The 15,311-nt window shown below is 44.1% G+C and overlaps 1 protein-coding gene and 1 long non-coding RNA gene across 7 annotated transcripts in view; one reads left to right on the top strand and one right to left on the bottom strand.

Moving 5' to 3' along the window:
- The window catches only part of HLCS (holocarboxylase synthetase), a 261,748-nt gene that overhangs the window by 52,275 nt on the left and 194,162 nt on the right, over positions 1 to 15,311 (bottom strand). The gene's annotated exons all lie outside the window — the stretch shown is intronic.
- LOC108543831 (uncharacterized) lies at positions 12,836 to 14,529 on the top strand. The gene is made up of 2 exons (XR_001889678.1): positions 12,836 to 13,003; positions 14,199 to 14,529. It is a non-coding gene; the product is annotated as an uncharacterized LOC108543831 (long non-coding RNA).

Below are 15,311 nucleotides of genomic sequence, written 5' to 3' on the forward strand. Positions count from 1 at the left end.
CAGATGAGTTGGGCTGGAGAGCTAATTATGCATGAGAACCTGACTTGTAAAATATCATAGGATAGAGGCAACTACTAAAATAAATTTCTTTTTTTTTTGAGACGGAGTCTCGCTCTGCCACCCAGGCTGGAGTGCAGTGGCACGATGTCGGCTCACTACAAGCTCCGCCTCCCGGGTTTACGCCATTCTCCTGCCTCAGCCTCCCGAGTATCTGGGACTACAGGGGCCCGCCATCTCGCCCGGCTAATTTTTTGTATTTTTTAGTAGAGACGAGGTTTCACCATGTTAGCCAGGATGGTCTCAATCTCCTGACCTCATGATCCACCCGTCTCGGCCTCCCAAAGTGCTGGGATTACAGGCTTGAGCCACTGCGCCCAGCCCCGTCCCTCATTCTAATCAGGGTGGTGTGAGTTTCCTATGATCCATTTCCACATTTATGAACCGTGATCAACATTAGCCACGGAAAACAGAGGAAAACAACATCTGGACAAGTCACCGTGAGCTCAAATGACCCCGCAGACTCTGCGGCCAGCTCGACCCCACCACTCCATCATCAAAGAGGACCATGGTGAGAGCCTGAGGGATGAGGCACTACTTGTTGATGCTGGCAGGATCAGCAGAAACAGATGTTTTCATGCTGAAAACAGAAGACACAGATGTGGGCACACCTAGAATGCACTCCTGGCACACAGTGGGTACTCCGTAAGTACTTGGTGAACAAATAGACACAAAGAAACAGCAGTCATTTGAACCATCAGCTGAGAAAAACAGAGACTCTGTGACCAAGCTCTCCATCAGGTACGGAACAGAGGCAGTCGCAAGAATAGTAACAGTCACAAGGAGAGCTGAGGGTGGCTCCCTGCTGGTACCGCTCTTGGCAGTTTACAGGAAATTATTCATCCTGTGGAGCAGCACCATTATTAACCCTGGTGTACCAGTGAGGAAACAGAGGCAGGAAGGTACTAGAATTACTCCCATTTCATAGGTTAAGGAAACTAAAACCCACCGAAGTGGCAGGGCTGGGACTTGAACCTAGGTCATCAGGTTATGGGGTTCCACGGACCACGGCTCAGCTATGATACTCTGCGATATTCTCTCCCATCTTCAGAATGTTTGCTTCACTTCAAGTAAAAGACAGTAACTGAAAATTCTCTTTCCATCATCTGTTGCCTTAAAACAGCCTCACTCAACAAAACTTCAGAATGCAAGCCCAGGTATTATGGAACCCACCAAGAATAGTGAGTTCAGTGTTGGCTGCCATTTCTACAAGGACAGTGTGAATTCCCTCCACTGAGTTTAGGGGTGGAGAGTGCTGTTGAAAGAAAGAGATGAGATGACAAGCCTGAAGTGGCTCATCACAAAGCATCTATGGCTGTGTTATGTAGCTGTGTCATCCGTGGTGACATTCGCCTGAATGGAGATTCTATTATGGATATGGTTCTGGGATGCCTGATGCTGACAGCATGGGACATAAATATGCGGCTGGACATATTTATGTAGGAAAATTAAAGAACGGACTGGTCAATCATTGGTAAGCCGTGAATGCCCCCTCAATGATTACTGTTGTTATTCGTGCCAGCCAAAACACACCCAGTTCACAACAGAGACGCAAGCAACTTTTCAACCTGCAACTGTCCACTAGAAATTTATTTTAGGCCGGGCGCGGTGGCTCAACCCTGTAATCCCAGCACTTTGGGAGGCCGAGATGGACGGATCACGAGGTCAGGAGATCGAGACCATCCTGGCTAACACGGTGAAACCCTGTCTCTACTAAAAAAATACAAAAAACTAGCCGGGCGAGATGGCGGGTGCCTGTAGTCCCAGCTACTCGGGAGGCTGAGGCAGGAGAATGGCAGGAACCCGGGAGGCGGAGCTTGCAGTGAGCTGAGATCCGGCCACTGCACTCCAGCCTGGGCGACAGAGCGAGACTCTGTCTCAAAAAAAAAAGAAATTTATTTTAGTAGTTGCCTCTATCCTATGATATTTTACAAGTCAGGTTCTCATGCATAATTAGCTCTCCAGCCCAACTCATCTGTGCCATGTTCTACTATAACAATGGTAGAGGGTATGACAATCAAGAAAAGGAAAAAAACGCAGGTATCTGTCTCATAGTTCAATTTTAACAGGAATAAAAATAATTTGAAAGAAAGAACAAACACATAGATCAGGGCCACATCTGCCATCTCATTGCAAGACACATGCCCGTCCTGTCTGCAAAGCTTTTGGCATAGCACGTCTGGTTCACAGTAAGTGCTCAGATATTAATTGGCTTCACTGTGAGTAGTTATGTTCTATTTACGAAAATTGCAAACAGATTGATTTCTTTTCTTTGTTTTTTTAAATTTTTAAATTTTTTTATAGAGACAGTATCTAACTGTGTTGCCTAAGCTGGTCTCAAACTCCTGGTCTCAAGCAATCCTCATGCCTTAGCCTCCCAAAGTACTGGGACTACAGGTGTGAGCCACCGCATTCAGCATTGATCTCATTTTCATTTGCACTTTTAGCAGCAATATGATATATATAATATTCTTTAATAACAATATTCATAATGTATATGATGTAAAGTATATAACAATACAACTATTTTATATGCTAACAGTAGCAAATAATATTCTCTTTCAAAATTGTGATTCATCAAGGTAGACTAACATTAGCTGAAATAAGTCCAACTGCAGAGGCCCAAGTCCAGGGCTAGTCAGGCAGCTCTCCTCCAAGCGGTGACTCAGGGCCACAGGCCTCTTCCAATTTGGGATGCCGCCATTTTCCCACAAGACCTCCAAGATCGCAGCATAAGGGGAAAGGGACAGTGGGAGAATCCCATGGGCCAGGCCTGGAAGAAGTGTACTTCATGTCCATCTGTCTGTTGGCTGTCTAGGCAACGTCAGCCCAACTGAAAGGGGACTATGCACCCAAGAGAAAAATGAAATAGGTTTGGGAATCACGTACTATTTTCTCTGCCATAAACATTTTCTCCATGGACAATTAACATCTGCCTTTTATTTTACACGTTTACACAGCACTTTTCACTATGTCTTATTTATTCATTCAGAAAATTTAGTCAATTTAAAAAAGTTGAAAAGTTGCTATTGTTATTGCCATTTTCCAGGTGAAGAAACTGCAGCTTGGAGGAGTCATTTAGCATCCAAGCAGATGAGTGGCACAGCCAAGACTTCATTCCCTGACCTCTGCATCCAAATCTCAAGCCATTTCCACTTTTCTTTGCATCGTATTAAACTTCAAGAAGAACAGAGTTCCTGTGATGAAACAGATTTATGACAGAAGTAGGGTTACCTTTTCACTCCCAATGAGATTCAATGTCGTGTAATTCCACAAAAAAAGGCACTATCCCCACACAATTCATGGAGTGGAATCAACAGGACAGCCTGAGAGCAGGCTTTCACCAGTCCATAGTCATATATTAGCCAGTACAGGGAGTGTTTCAAAACTGAAATAGAAGTTAATATCCTGATAACCTCAAAATAAGACCTCTAATTCTTATTTTAGAGGTCAAAGAGATAGGTGCAGATACGGGTGAACATGATTAAATCAAAATTAACGGATGTGAAGAAAAACTCTGGGCGATCAGAGTCCAGTTCCTACCCCTGTCCCCTTAACTAGACATGAAACCCATGTGGAATACTCATTGTCATGGTGACAACTGGGTGGATGGAGTTTGAAGACAGGTCAGAACACACTACTAGGTCGACAAAGCTCAAGGCGTCACTGAGCTGGGCGTGAAGTGGCTGTCCAGTACATCTTCCATCGACAAGCCGGCCTTCATGATGGGAAGGAGGCTCATGGCACAGTCTTAGCTGAGTCTACTCCTGCAGGCAGGGAGCAGGGCGGACAAAATGTCCCCAGCTTCCTTCTCCATGATCTCTGCCTACAGAGCATCAGTATTTCAATGTTCAGGATGGAACAGACTTCCGTAACACTGAAAGCAGTGATTTTCTCTTTTCAAAACAAGGTGTCGTGTGCAGTATTAAATCTGGATTCCAGAAACGCTTGCACAGGGCGACCTTGTGTGCAGAAGTTTATTGCCAAAGTTCCAGTTTATGCCCACGAGGCGCACAGCGAGGCTCCTGGAGGAAGCTGCTAGCTTTTGGCGTTCCTTACAGAGCTCAGAGCCCCGACAGGTTTTGGCTGTAAGGAGTATCCCGCGACTGATTTATTCCTCAATTTCAATTATTTTTTTCTCTACATGAATCATTTCCATGTTTCCAAAGCAGAAGTAGAAAGAAAAAAAAAACACTCATAAGGTGAAAAAAAATTCCAAAGTTTTTTGTTTTGTTTTAAAAAAAGCCTGCAATACGGGAATGGATTTGCTATCAAACATCCATTTCAGGAAACCATCAGATAGAATCGGGCAATTGGGTCTCAATTTCCCCATCAGGAACAACGTCTGTGCACACATACATACACACATTCACTCCCAAGTCATCCACCTCACCAGACCATGAGCTTTTAGGGAGACCAAATTCCAGCCAGGAAGGCAGTTTCCTTTTCACTGTACTAACATAATGCTTCATTACACCAAGACACAGCACTCTCCGATCTGCCAGGTCAATAAAGAACGAAGCTTAAAATTTACAGTCACCTTTACAAAGCTAAGCATTTCAACCTTAAATGAATGTGCGGTCCACCAATCCGCTTCCCCGGCCTGCGGCCAGCTCTTCCTGTGGCTCAGGTTCAAATGATCTTCCACGGGGTCCATTCGTTCCTCTTGGCTGGTCCCTGGGTTCAATGCAACGCTCCTAGCAGGTACGGTAACTGCCACTCATCTGAAACTCCCAAGTTACACTCTGCCTCACTGACAAGGGCATGGGGCGCTGCCTCCTATTCTGCTGTGTGGGTTCTTTGATCACCAGAAGGAATTTCGAGCCACCATGCTAAGTAAATCAAGTTACTCACAGAATGGGATCCCAGAAGCCGCTGGGTTCCTCCATATACCATCAGAAGCTAAGCTTGTCCAGAGGCCACTGAAGGGTCTGCTCAAGAACCCTACAGCAGGTTGTCCCAAAATTACCCACCATGACCTCGGTAGCTGACTAAATGCCACAGCCCACCTGAAGTTTCCCCAGGCAAACACCTGGAGTGTCTCATGACTAAGCAAGATGTCCTATGGAGCTAAAAATAACCCTCCTATCCCTTCTTCCTCCTGCCATCCCCATCTCTCTGACTCTCTGTGGTCCTCAAAGGGCATTCGAGACTCAAGTCTCCTGGCCAGAATGTGGGCAAGTGCTTGTATTTATTTGCTATTTACTAACTGCTGCCATAGTAGATGGCATTTCTAATACAGTATAAAACATCTACCAACACCACCAGGTTTTTGGTATTCTCTATGTGACTGTTAAAATAAAACTGGACCTTGGCTACCTATAATGAATGAGCCAAGTAAAAGCACCCCAATCCTGGCATCCAATTCTATCAGCTGATATTTGACACAGGTTTGACAGTTGACCAACTGTCTCTCCATGGTTCCAACCTCTTAACAGCTCCATGAGGTGGCAGGGCCAGTACAATCATCCTTGTTTTGTATCTGAGCAAAGGACATTGCGGAGAGATTAAGCAAGGCCACAAAATTGGTGAAGGATTCCGACTTTCCACTACAGCAAGAGGTCTCAGTGCATGGCTAGCCCTAGGCGATGCCAGAAACATGACAACATAAGTAAGATTTTTTTTTTAACAGTAAAGAAAGCAAGCCAGTAAGATGTCCAGTTTGGGAAATAAGAAGTGGGCAAGGACAAAAGATGCCTCCAAATTTTAAAGGAAAAAAAAAATCTCTCTCTCAGTTAAACTCATTACTCCATCAAGAATAACAGCAGAGTCCAGGTATCCCCTGGAAGCGGGTCAGGTTCGGGTCTGCACCATCTTCTTGCTTCCAGGTACCTTCCTTGTCCCAGGCCGCAAGGAGTCCAGGCCCAGCTCTGGGCGCTGTGTTTACAGGCAGGGCGGCAGGAAGGACATGACCTCCCCGGCTTCGCGGCAGGTTAAGCAGCCTGATTGAACGTGGCTGCTAATTAAGGGCCCCTCTCATCTGGCAGGGCCACCAGGGTACCTTCTGCACTTGTTCATGACCACAGCACCTCGCTCAGAAATTAACTCTTGATGAGTGCAGACAGGGGCCCAGCTGGTCCTCCCGAGTCCTCCCAAGTAGATAAATGAAGTGTAATAAGAACGCCGCTGACTGCCAAGGGAAGAGGGGCTCTCCGTGACCTCTTGGTAAAATCCAGAGTATACTTTTACCGTGACTTAATTATCTGCACTGGGGACACCTAATGTAGCCAGGAATGGTGTGAACAGACCACTAGCCACAGGGACAGCATAGAGGCGTCCATCACCAGACGTCCACTTCATGAAGTAAGAGTTAAAAGAATAAAGAGGCGATTTATGAGAAACTAATTTTCAATTGGCAAATATTTTCGGGAGGTGTGATGACCTACTTTTCTTCGTAATTCTTCATGGGCCCAGGAACAACGGTGGCTCCTATTACAGTTTGCAAATGGTACAATCATTCCGCTCAGCTTTAAAATATTAAATGCTCAGCTTCTACCACTTACAGAGGGATTCTTTCCCTGACGCTGTATTTAAGGAGAGGAAAATTGCGGCCATCATTGTCCAGGCCTCCCAGATATAGAAACTTGGTAGGCAGACATGTTCTGGGTCACACGGCTAAGCTGTACTGACATGCCACTCGAGTCCAGAGGTATCGCCATTGAGTTCGGCATAGTCAGGACCAGAGCCTTTTCCACCATTCATCTCAGGAAGCCAACACACACAGCTGGTAACGGGGAGGGCCTGGAGCTAGGAGACTGGGAACTGTGCGTGGTCAGAAGCCACCTCACTGCCCTGGCCCACAGTGTGGCTCCCTGTGTGACATCGTCTTTGAGATACGACAGAGACAAAAAGCAGGCTGCGAGCCCCTGCTCTGGACTCTAGATCGTGATGAAGTCACATCTTTCTACAACTTTCAAAAGAAGCAGGTGAGGTTTCCAAAAAAAAACAGGTGAAATGAAAGGTGACGGTCAGTGTGCTATCTTTTGACCGCACAGCAAAAAAGTGGTTGCCAGGCTAGAAGCAAAATAGAAAGATGAAGAAATGGGCAGAAAAGGCATTTGGTGCCTTGATGGAAATTTTCAAAAATAAAAGGGTACCATGGTAGAACTAGAACAATTCCCAGAAGACTAAATGTAGGAGGAATGGGACGAGGTAGGGGAAGTCAGTAGAGACTCTAAGTGGTTTAAGAGAGCGTATTAGTTATCCACTGCTGTGTAACAAGTAACACAAAACTAAGCGGCCTAAGACAACTTAAGAAACCCACGGTTTCCGTGCGCCTGGAGTCTGGGTTGGCTTAGCAGCATGCCTTTAGCTCAGGGTCTCTCACAAGGCTGCACTTAAGGTGTCAGCGGGAACTGCAGTCATCTCAAGGCTTGCCTGGGGGGGTGGCTCCGCCTCCACTTTGTCCCCTCCCAAACTCATCTGTAGGCTGCCGCAAGCCTCGGTGCCCCCATAGCTGCTCATCTTTTGCCATGGGGTTACTCATAGCACGTCAGCTTGCTTCCCTCAGAGCTGGGGTAGGGGAAGTGGGGAAGAGGAAAAGCAAGCAAGACAGAAGTCAGCCAGAAGTGCAAAAAAGGAGAGCCATCCCATTACTTTTGCCATATTTGATTTGTTAGAAGCGATCCAGTAGGTCCGACCCACCTGCAAGGGGAGGGGCTTATGCAAGAGCATGAACACCCAAGGACAGAGACCACCAGGACCAACAAAAGCTGTGGACCACAGAGAGACTCTTCATTCACGGGATAAACCTGAAGCCTGATTCTCCCACGGTGAGCCTCCTAAAATGATAGAAGCTCTATGGAGGGAGGCCACATGCTAGGCCACATGTCAGCATTATTATTGTTCATCATTCATTCAGGGCCCACAAAAGCGAGAGCATCTCCATACGGGTGTGGATTTTAAAATCAGAAAAGCAGGCCAGACTGAATTCATGCGTAGGCACAGCTGCTCAGAACTGACCACCCTAAGGGGCCCACTGTTAATAACTTATCCTTTCTGATGATCCGCCCACTGCCTGGTGTGGCTGCTGCCACTGCTCAGCTCTGTCCCCTGCCCTGAGAAACATGTGCTTCCAGAGGTTCGTCCTCACAATAATAACTGCTAACACTGAGTGAGAGCACGTGATGGTCAAGTACAGAGTCTGGCACTTTATATTCAACACCGCATTTCGTCCTCACAACGACCCTGTTCTGTGGATCGGGATGGGTGCGTCAGGAGGTGGGAGTCCCTGTCGTTTGGGCACTGATCAGTGCCTCAATGTTCTCAGGGACACTCCCCTGCATTAAAGCCGGCAGTTAGACATTAACAGCTCTCACGACTCAATATATAACTGAATCGTTACATTATGGGCACACTGCACAACCGTTCACGTAGAAAATCTAAAAGAATCAGCTAAAAACTACTAGAAAAACCTAGTGACGTATATAAAAGGAGACTATAGAAACACTACCGTGTCACTTTAGGACTCTGGCAATAGCTTAAAAAGTTAAGTTTTGTGATAACTCATGTTCATTGTAGAAAATCTAGAAAATAAAAAAAAAAGTAAGACTAAGGCATTAAGTCACTCATGACTCTACCAAAAGACATTTTGGTATATTTTCTTTGATGCATTTTTCTATGTTACATGGGTGACTGTATCATTGTATTTTTTTAAATTGTTGTCATACTACACTAGCTGAGCATCTTGCTTTTTTCACTTAATGTAACATTAAATGGGGAGCATTTTCCCATGCTCGTGTTCTTCAAAAACCCAAGGTTAAATGGTTACTGAATAGCTCATCATATTATTAAAACCTCATTTAAAAAACTATTTCCTTTCACTCATTTAGCCAAAAAAATCAAAATTTTTTCCTCTGTTCCCCATTTCCTGTCTTTAAAAAATTATTTGAATATCCATTTCAATTCTTCTATCGACTTAACACATATTTCTTTACATTTTTAAGTTGGCTGCAAGTTAGAAATACGTTATAAGTTTTCACAGTCTGCCTACAGTCAATACTGTATGGCCTCTATAATAAAGAACTCTTCTCACCATCGAGGTCCGTATCTACCCCTGGTCTTTACACCTTACAGCTGTTACATGTATCTCATCTATAGATGTTATAAGCCTTGCAAGACAGTGTTATAATTTTTGCTGAAAATTCTTATATGATTAACAATGAAATTAAGAAGAAAAAAGCAGAAAGAAGAAAACTAGTATTTCATATTGATCCAAATATTTACCAGTCCAGTAGTCTTTATTCTTTTCCAAGAACCTGAGTTCCCAATTGGTATTATTTCCCTTCAACGGAAAGAAGTTCATTCAGCATTTCTTGCAGTGCAAGTCTGCTGGTGATAAATTCTCTTAATTTTCTTTTATCAAAAAATGACTTTATTTCCCCTTCAATCTTAGAAGGCTATTTCTACAAGACATAAAATTCTGGGTTAGGGCAGGCGCGGTGGCTCACACCTGTAATCCCAGCACTTTGGGAGGCTGAGGCAGGCAGATCACTTGAGGCCAGGAATTCAAGACTAGCTTGGGCCACATGGTGAGACCCTGTCTCTACTAAAAATACAAAAAATAGTTGGGCGTGATGGTCCACACCTGTAGTCCCAGCTACTCGGGAGGCTGAGGCAGGAGAATTGATCAAACCCAGAAGGCAGAGGTTGCAGTGAGCCGACACCATGCCACTGCACTCCAGCCTGGGCAACAGAGCGAGACCTCATCTTAAAAAAAAAAAAAAAAATTCTGGGTTAGAATTTTCTGATTCTCTGTTAGTACCCTGAGGATGCTATTTCATGCCGTTCTGGTCTGCAAGGTTTCCAGTGAGAAGTCAGCCATTAATTGAATTATTAATGTATGGCTTTTCTCTTGTTGCTTTCAAGATTTGCTCTTCATCTTTGGTTTTCAAAAGTTTGCAAGAATCAGCATGGGATTTTAAAATATTTATTCTTTTTGGTGTTTCTTGAGCATATGATCTTATATCTAAATTTCTACTTGTCACTGAATTCTGAAATTTTTTAGCTATTATTTCTTCTGCTACTTTTTTCTACTCCATTTTCTTTTTCCTCGGTCATTTTCCCTGTGTCTTCAGCTGTTAAGTCCATTTAGTAAATTTTTATTTGAGATAACTGTATTTTCAGTTCTAGAATTTCCATTTGGTTCTTCTTTCCATCATTCTATTTCTCTGCTGAGCGATCTTATCTTTTCATTCATAGTAAGCATATATCATCTTATTTCATTTAGGATAGTTTTGTTTTGCTTTGCTTTGAGACAAGGTCTTACTCCGTCACCCAGGCTGGAGTGCAGTGGTGTGATCACGGCTCACTGCAGCCTCAACCTCCAGGGCCCAGGCAGTCCTCCCACTTGAGCCTCCCCAATAGCTGGGACTACAAGGGCATACTACCATGCCCAGCTAATTTTTGTATTTTTTGTAGACATGGGGTTTCCCCGTGTTGCCCAGGCTGGTCTCAGACACTGAGGTGGGCGCAAGCAATATGTCCAAGCCAGCTTCCCAAAGCACTGGGATTACAGGCGTGAGCCATGGCGCCCAGCCATTTAGTATAGTTATAAAACCTTGTGTGACTCTCCTTATCTGCTTCCCCTTGGGGTTGGACTTCATTCAATTTCTCTTTTTCTTGAGATAGTATTCTATTTCCTTGGTTTTTCAAATGTTGATTATTTTAGCTTTGTATCCCAGACGCGAGGAACGTTGAATTGTAGAGGTTTGGGATTTTGCGATTTTTCTTGGATTAGTGTTACTTCTTTTGGTTGGCAATTACCTGAACCGGAACTGCAAACTCTGAGCCTTTCAGCAGCAAGCGCAGATTCTTTGTCATTATTGTGATCTGAGTCTATTCTATGCACGTACGGTTTAGTGATCGAAGAGGTGTATAAACAGAATTTGGGGGTCCCCTCTCCAGTCCCTTTCTTCTAGGATTCCCCATCACTGCACCACCTGCCCTTGGCCCTGAGATTACCTGGTGCAGCTCAAGACCTACCCTGTCCCAATGAGGTTCTCCCATCATAGCTGGCCTGCTTCTGCTCACTCTCAATGGCTTCAGGCAGCTGCTTTCTGAATTATGCCGAGTTTTCATAGTTATTTTGTGTGTGTGGTGGGTGCGAGGCATGGAGGTAGGAGGATCTGTCTGGCAAGATCTTGGTCTGCCATTCTCAGAAGCAGAAGTTCCCAGACCTTTGTATCTAAATACCATTCTCCACTAAAAAGGAACCCGAGTTCCTTCTAAAAACGTAGAAAGTAAAACATCAAAACAGCTCATTCCAGAGCTGGGTACACGGTTACACCTGGAATGTCTTCTTATGCCAGAGAGTGAGTGAGGAAGTGAACAAAGATCCATGAGGCCCTGTCAAAAGGAGACGGGAGCCTACTTTTCAAACCAAATCTGGGATAATTTGAGCAAAGAGAATAAGGATCATAATTAATAATAAAATTCTGAAGAAAAGACTTAGTGGTCCACAGTGCTGATCCAGAGGAAAAGGAAGAGAAGCATATTACTCATTTAATTGGCAGATAAAACAGAATGTATCATGTACAACACGATGTTCTGAAGTACCTAACACATTATGAAATTACTAAATCTAGCTAATTAACATAGGCATTACCTCACACTGTTACCATTTGTTACATTTTTAACTGATAACTTATCTCTCATTTATTGGACTGATAACGTATCTATCCCTCATTCATTGGATTCTACCCAGAAATAGCACACTTTCACCCTTTAATGGTACAGCTGCCATGCTCTTTACAATGTTATTATTCTAGACTATTACAGTTCAAGCTAGCAGTGACCTATTTATCTTTTAGGATCATGAATATTGTATATCACTTCATTTCTAGAAACTGATCTTCGAAAACTATAACCCACTGCAGGACAGGTGAGGCCAGGGAGGCGGACACCTCTGCCTCCAGGAGGCCACTCTGTGCCTTGAGAACTAAAGAACGAGGAGAGTTCGACCCACTGCTTGTACAGAGCCCGAATGCCCTCCCTGCTGCTGTTCTAACACATGTCCCATTTGCAGTGTTAGAAAACAAGCTTCGGCTTGATACAGTGAAACTTGAGAGATGGCACAGTTTGCTTCTTACAGAACTAAGTATGAAAAAAATTCATTCAGTAGTGCTCCTTAGAGAAATGTGGTTCAGAAGTCAATTTTAAAAGACCTCTGTCCCATGTAAGACACCCATGAAACAATGCTCTGGTCATAATCAGTCTCTAAACTTTCAAAATGCCTGCTGTGCCAGGCGCGGTGGCTCACGCCTGTAATCCCAGCACTTTGGGAGGCAGCGGCAGGTGGATCACGAGGTCAGGAGATCGAGACCATCCTGGCTAACACGGTGAAACCCCGTCTCTACTAAAATACAAAAAATTAGCCAGGCGTGGTGGCGGGCGCCTGTAGTCCCAGCTACTCGGGAGACTGAGGCAGGAGAATGGCGTGAAACTGGGAGGCGGAGCTTGCAGTGAGCGGAGATGGCGCCACTGCACTCCAGCCTGGGGCACAGAGCGAGACTCCGTCTCAAAAAAATAAAAAATGAAAATAAAAAAAAATTTTAAATGCCTGCTTCGGTGACCTCAGCTGCTGTTGAACACCATGCCTGCAGACGGTGTGAGGTGGCCGAAGGGCGGAGGACCAGGAGCGGGGGCGGCAGCGGCTGGCGTGACCCAGCCACTCACTTGCTGAATGATCAGGGAGAGACACTGTGTCTTTCTGGGTCTCAGCTTCTTAACCTGTAAAACCCGGGGGTTGGGGAAAAGCTCACCAAGTCTTCTTCCAGCTTTGGCATCCTATGAGTCTTTGTTGTCGTGGACTAGCTGGGACCCCTAGGACACCGGGCAGCTCCTTCCACCTCACATAATCGTTCTGCTCAAGAAGAACTTGCAGGAGCCACAGACCCGCCTCACAAACATGAGGAAGCGCACCCTTCTACAAAGCGAGAGGCTCAAGGTGTGTGTATAGCCAGGTCAAGGTGAAAGCAAAATTAACTTTGTATCAAATCTCCTCTCTCTATCCTTCTCAGAGTCTGATCAAACTGGGAGGTAACAGATTCTCAACAAATCTCACACAGAGGGAGGAAAATACCTACCTACTATGGAATTATCTATCATTTTTCTAACACACAGAGTATGTTAGCTAAAACTTTAATGCCCCATACCCTTTCTGTCACTTATGGTACACTTTATCCTTTGATTTTTGATCAACTTAGCTGCAGAATGAAATGCCTACATTATCACTGAAATCTAGCAAATTATGTCTTAGAATGTTAGTTTTAAAATAAGTTTAAAATCATTTTATGAGTCTTTATAAGCTCAAAATATAGCTCTCATTATTTTGACTTCGTTTGTTTAAATTGCTGAGAAAATTATTTCCTCAAAAAACAGACACAGTACTCTTCACCAAATTTAGTATGTTGAAAACTGAAAATAAGAAATTATATATGAAAGAGCAAGCCAGAGACAACATACCAATATACAGAAAAAATAAAGGAAAAAAATACTAAATTTTTCACCTCTGACTTTTCCTCCTTTTAAAAAGAAAAAAATCAGGGCCGACGCGGTGGCTCCCGCCTGTAATCCTAGCACTTTGGGAGGCCAAGGTGTGAGGATGGCTTGAGTCCAGGATTTCAAGACCAACCTGGGCTACAAAGTGAGACCCTGCCTCTATTAAAAATAAAAAAATTAGCCAGGCATGGTGCTATGTGCCTATGGTCCCAGCTACTTGGGAGGCTGAAGTGGGAGGATTGCCTGAGCCTAGGAGTTCAAGGTTGCAGTGAGCTGTGATCGTGCCACTACACTTCATCCTGGGCAACAGAGCGAGACTGTCTCAAAAAGAGAAGAAAAGAAAAGAAAAGATCTACCAGAAGCCTTGGGTTCCTGTTTTCTGGCAATATTATGCTATGCATATTTGCAAATATGTAAACCACATGGATAATTTTGCTGTAACTAGGAATGTCACTTTACCAGACTATAAATTTAGTCAGCATTCCTCTGAACAAACTTGCTCATGATACTAAGCAACGCAAACACGCAGCTAAACAACTGGTGTTTTAATATTCTAGCTTCTATTTCTTCCACGACATAATTTCCTGTAATAATCTCACTCATGCCTGAACTCCACAGACATTCTTATTTATATTTTTCAGGTCAGTATGCCAACAGCAAGAAGACTCGTTCTTGAAAGGTTGCGTTTTTCAAATGAGTCCTGAAAGAATTCTACCAACACTACCTGTTTCCCAAGCAGGGATCATGGCAGAAAGCAAATTTTTAAGAAAATGGTTCTAATGCCATTTTGTTAAAAGTACTGAGAGATTTACAATGATCAAGTAATATGCCAGTTTCTTTCAAAGGATGCCAACATTTGATGCCAACACAATTACAAGTTGGAAAAATGTGTAATGAATCAGGCGGCTCATAATTTCCCTTAGAATATGTATGTACAACTTATTAAATGACATAAAAAGCAGAGAGTCACGGCAAATGTTGAAACCTTAAATCTGAGTTTCATTGCTTTGGGGCATTTTCGTCAAACTCCATCATCTGGAAGTACCTAACAATAAGAAATATTAGGTCACAAGCTGTTTCAGAAACACCTGTAATACCTTCACCTAATGAGGCCAATAAATGAGAGCTTCGTGTTCCTCATCAAATAAGAAAACTTAATAGTCAAATCTGACATAATAAGCCCAAACTCAAACCCTGTAGAAATGAAAACACTCACATGGAGAGCATTTTCTCTTCCAAATTTTCGATTCTGCCAGGTCCCTCCCCTAAAGCCACCTGGTGGAAAATGTGCCCCAGTGCTAGGTCAGCGTGGGTTTCCCAGAGTAGGGCTTAATTCATGTGGAGGCTTTGGAGGCTCAGAAAGAATAGAATAGAGTTTTCTCATCATTGATGGTCACTGTCCTCACCTCCTCCTCCTTTCCCCCAAACACACTACAACCTAGGAAAGGAGAAAGATCCTTCTGACATCTTAATCAAAATCCCAAATCCCACCCCTTTCAAGGTACCTGCCAGGGAGGTAAATGGTGGACTCTCCAGGTTTCCTCCTCCAAAATCATTTGTATACTTTGTCTATTGTTACTTTCTCCTCAAAAGGGCTATACTATCATTTTCTTCCAACTAGGGCTGTCAGATTTCACAAATAAAAATACAGAATGCCGGCCGGGCGCGGTGGCTCAAGCCTGTAATCCCAGCACTTTGGGAGGCCAAGACGGGCGGATCACGAGGTCAGGAGATCGAGACCATCCTGGCTAACA

Source organism: Rhinopithecus bieti, unplaced genomic scaffold, assembly GCF_001698545.2.
Source record: "Rhinopithecus bieti isolate Rb0 unplaced genomic scaffold, ASM169854v2 scaffold_25394, whole genome shotgun sequence".
NCBI classification, from domain to species: Eukaryota; Metazoa; Chordata; class Mammalia; order Primates; family Cercopithecidae; genus Rhinopithecus; species Rhinopithecus bieti.